Source organism: Cetorhinus maximus, unplaced genomic scaffold, assembly GCF_964194155.1.
Source record: "Cetorhinus maximus unplaced genomic scaffold, sCetMax3.hap1.1 HAP1_SCAFFOLD_4100, whole genome shotgun sequence".
Classification (NCBI taxonomy): Eukaryota; Metazoa; Chordata; class Chondrichthyes; order Lamniformes; family Cetorhinidae; genus Cetorhinus; species Cetorhinus maximus.
In genome coordinates, this window is record NW_027600005.1 from 7601 (window position 1) to 12798 (window position 5198).

A 5198-nucleotide genomic window follows, 5' to 3' on the forward strand; every position below is an offset into this window, starting at 1 on the left:
ACAGATAACTCCCTGAGAGAGAGAGGGGACTTAGAGACACCTGTCAGTGTACAGATATCTCCCTGAGAGAGAGGGGACTGAGAGACACCAGTCAGTCTACAGATATCTCCCTGAGAGAGAGAGAGAGGGGAATGAGAGACACCAGTCAGTGTACAGATATCTCCCTGAGAGAGAGAGGGGACTGAGAGACACCAGTCAGTGTACAGATATCTCCCGGAGAGAGAGGGGACTGAGAGACACCAGTCAGTGTACAGATAACTGCCTGAGAGAGAGAGGGGACTTAGAGACACCTGTCAGTGTACAGATATCTCCCTGAGAGAGAGAGGGGACTGAGAGACACCAGTCAGTGTACAGATATCTCCCTGAGAGAGAGAGGAGACTGAGAGACACCAGTCAGTATACAGATATCTCCCTGAGAGAGAGGGGACTGAGAGACACCAGTCAGTGTACAGATATCCCTCTGAGAGAGAGTGGACTGAAAGACACCAGTCTGTGTACAGATATCTCCCTGAGAGAGAGGGACTGAGAGACACCAGTCAGTGTACAGATATCTCCCTGAGAGAGTGAGAGGGACTGAGAGACACCAGTCAGTGTACGGATACCTCCCTGAGAGAGAGGGGACTGAGAGACACCAGTCAGTGTACAGATATCTCCCTGAGAGAGAGAGAGGGACTGAGAGACACCAGTCAGTGCACAGATATCTCCCTGAGAGAGAGAGAGGTACTGAGAGACACCAGTCAGTGTACAGATATCTCCCTGAGAGAGGGGAGCCTGAGAGACACCAGTCAGTGTACAGATATCTCCCTGAGAGAGAGAGAGGGGACTGAGAGACACCAGTCAGTGTACAGATATCTCCCTGAGAGAGAGGGACTGAGAGACACCAGTCAGTGTACAGATATCTCGCTGAGATAGAGGGGACTGAGAGACACCAGTCAGTGTACAGATATCTCCCTGAGAGAGAGAGATGGACTGAGAGCCACCAGTCAGTGTACAGATATCTCCCGGAGAGAGAGGGGACTGAGAGACACCAGTCAGTGTACAGATATCTCCCTGAGAGAGAGAGAGGGGACTGAGAGACACCAGTCAGTGTACAGATATCTCCCTGAGAGAGAGGGACTGAGAGACACCAGTCAGTGTACAGATATCTCCCTGAGAGAGAGGGGACTGAGAGACACCAGTCAGTGTACAGATATCTCCCTGAGAGAGAGAGAGGGACTGAGAGACACCAGTCAGTGTACAGATATCTCCCTGAGAGAGAGAGAGGGACTGAGAGACACCAGTAAGTGCACAGATATCTCCCTGAGAGAGAGCGGACTGAGAGACACCAGTCAGTGTACAGATATCTCCCTGAGAGAGAGAGAGGGACTGAGAGACACCAGTCAGTGTACAGATATCTCCCTGAGAGAGAGGGGACTGAGAGACACCAGTCAGTGTACAGATATCTCCCTGAGAGAGAGGGGACTGAGAGACACCAGTCAGTGTACAGATATCTCCCTGAGAGAGAGGGGACTGAGAGACACCAGTCAGTGTACAGATAACTCCCTGAGAGAGAGAGGGGACTTAGAGACACCTGTCAGTGTACAGATATCTCCCTGAGAGAGAGGGGACTGAGAGACACCAGTCAGTCTACAGATATCTCCCTGAGAGAGAGAGAGAGGGGAATGAGAGACACCAGTCAGTGTACAGATATCTCCCTGAGAGAGAGAGGGGACTGAGAGACACCAGTCAGTGTACAGATATCTCCCGGAGAGAGAGGGGACTGAGAGACACCAGTCAGTGTACAGATAACTGCCTGAGAGAGAGAGGGGACTTAGAGACACCTGTCAGTGTACAGATATCTCCCTGAGAGAGAGAGAGGGACTGAGAGACACCAGTCAGTGTACGGATACCTCCCTGAGAGAGAGGGGACTGAGAGACACCAGTCAGTGTACAGATATCTCCCTGAGAGAGAGAGAGGGACTGAGAGACACAAGTCAGTGCACAGATATCTCCCTGAGAGAGAGAGAGGGACTGAGAGACACCAGTCAGTGTACAGATATCTCCGTGAGAGAGAGAGAGGGACTGAGAGACACCAGTCAGTGTACAGATATCTCCGTGAGAGAGAGAGAGGGACTGAGAGACACCAGTCAGTGTACAGATATCTCCCTGAGAGAGAGAGGACTGAGAGACACCAGTCAGTGTACAGATATCTCCCTGAGAGAGAGAGGAGACTGAGAGACACCAGTCAGTATACAGATATCTCCCTGAGAGAAAGGGGACTGAGAGACACCAGTCAGTGTACAGATATCCCTCTGAGAGAGAGTGGACTGAAAGACACCAGTCTGTGTACAGATATCTCCCTGAGAGAGAGGGACTGAGAGACACCAGTCAGTGTACAGATATCTCCCTGAGAGAGTGAGAGGGACTGAGAGACACCAGTCAGTGTACGGATACCTCCCTGAGAGAGAGGGGACTGAGAGACACCAGTCAGTGTACAGATATCTCCCTGAGAGAGAGAGAGGGACTGAGAGACACAAGTCAGTGCACAGATATCTCCCTGAGAGAGAGAGAGGGACTGAGAGACACCAGTCAGTGTACAGATATCTCCGTGAGAGAGAGAGAGGGACTGAGAGACACCAGTCAGTGTACAGATATCTCCGTGAGAGAGAGAGAGGGACTGAGAGACACCAGTCAGTGTACAGATATCTCCCTGAGAGAGAGAGGACTGAGAGACACCAGTCAGTGTACAGATATCTCCCTGAGAGAGAGAGAGGGACTGAGAGACACCAGTCAGTGTACAGATATCTCCCTGAGAGAGAGAGAGGGACTGAGAGACACCAGTAAGTGCACAGATATCTCCCTGAGAGAGAGCGGACTGAGAGACACCAGTCAGTGTACAGATATCTCCCTGAGAGAGAGAGAGGGACTGAGAGACACCAGTCAGTGTACAGATATCTCCCTGAGAGAGAGGGGACTGAGAGACACCAGTCAGTCTACAGATATCTCCCTGAGAGAGAGGGGACTGAGAGACACCAGTCAGTGTACAGATATCTCCCTGAGAGAGAGGGGACTGAGAGACACCAGTCAGTGTACAGATAACTCCCTGAGAGAGAGAGGGGACTTAGAGACACCTGTCAGTGTACAGATATCTCCCTGAGAGAGAGGGGACTGAGAGACACCAGTCAGTCTACAGATATCTCCCTGAGAGAGAGAGAGAGGGGAATGAGAGACACCAGTCAGTGTACAGATATCTCCCTGAGAGAGAGAGGGGACTGAGAGACACCAGTCAGTGTACAGATATCTCCCGGAGAGAGAGGGGACTGAGAGACACCAGTCAGTGTACAGATAACTGCCTGAGAGAGAGAGGGGACTTAGAGACACCTGTCAGTGTACAGATATCTCCCTGAGAGAGAGAGGGGACTGAGAGACACCAGTCAGTGTACAGATATCTCCCTGAGAGAGAGAGGAGACTGAGAGACACCAGTCAGTATACAGATATCTCCCTGAGAGAGAGGGGACTGAGAGACACCAGTCAGTGTACAGATATCCCTCTGAGAGAGAGTGGACTGAAAGACACCAGTCTGTGTACAGATATCTCCCTGAGAGAGAGGGACTGAGAGACACCAGTCAGTGTACAGATATCTCCCTGAGAGAGTGAGAGGGACTGAGAGACACCAGTCAGTGTACGGATACCTCCCTGAGAGAGAGGGGACTGAGAGACTCCAGTCAGTGTACAGATATCTCCCTGAGAGAGAGAGAGGGACTGAGAGACACCAGTCAGTGCACAGATATCTCCCTGAGAGACAGAGAGGTACTGAGAGACACCAGTCAGTGTACAGATATCTCCCTGAGAGAGGGGAGCCTGAGAGACACCAGTCAGTGTACAGATATCTCCCTGAGAGAGAGAGAGGGGACTGAGAGACACCAGTCAGTGTACAGATATCTCCCTGAGAGAGAGGGACTGAGAGACACCAGTCAGTGTACAGATATCTCGCTGAGATAGAGGGGACTGAGAGACACCAGTCAGTGTACAGATATCTCCCTGAGAGAGAGAGATGGACTGAGAGCCACCAGTCAGTGTACAGATATCTCCCGGAGAGAGAGGGGACTGAGAGACACCAGTCAGTGTACAGATATCTCCCTGAGAGAGAGAGAGGGGACTGAGAGACACCAGTCAGTGTACAGATATCTCCCTGAGAGAGAGGGACTGAGAGACACCAGTCAGTGTACAGATATCTCCCTGAGAGAGAGGGGACTGAGAGACACCAGTCAGTGTACAGATATCTCCCTGAGAGAGAGAGAGGGACTGAGAGACACCAGTCAGTGTACAGATATCTCCCTGAGAGAGAGAGAGGGACTGAGAGACACCAGTAAGTGCACAGATATCTCCCTGAGAGAGAGCGGACTGAGAGACACCAGTCAGTGTACAGATATCTCCCTGAGAGAGAGAGAGGGACTGAGAGACACCAGTCAGTGTACAGATATCTCCCTGAGAGAGAGGGGACTGAGAGACACCAGTCAGTGTACAGATATCTCCCTGAGAGAGAGGGGACTGAGAGACACCAGTCAGTGTACAGATATCTCCCTGAGAGAGAGATGTCTGAGAGACACCTGTCAGTGTACAGATATCTCCCTGAGAGAGAGGGGACTGAGAGACACCAGTCAGTCTACAGATATCTCCCTGAGAGAGAGAGAGAGGGGAATGAGAGACACCAGTCAGTGTACAGATATCTCCCTGAGAGAGAGAGGGGACTGAGAGACACCAGTCAGTGTACAGATATCTCCCGGAGAGAGAGGGGACTGAGAGACACCAGTCAGTGTACAGATAACTGCTTGAGAGAGAGAGGGGACTTAGAGACACCTGTCAGTGTACAGATATCTCCCTGAGAGAGAGAGGGGACTGAGAGACACCAGTCAGTGTACAGATATCTCCCTGAGAGAGAGAGGAGACTGAGAGACACCAGTCAGTATACAGATATCTCCCTGAGAGAGAGGGGACTGAGAGACACCAGTCAGTGTACAGATATCCCTCTGAGAGAGAGTGGACTGAAAGACACCAGTCTGTGTACAGATATCTCCCTGAGAGAGAGGGACTGAGAGACACCAGTCAGTGTACAGATATCTCCCTGAGAGAGTGAGAGGGACTGAGAGACACCAGTCAGTGTACGGATACCTCCCTGAGAGAGTGAGAGGGACTGAGAGACACCAGTCAGTGTACG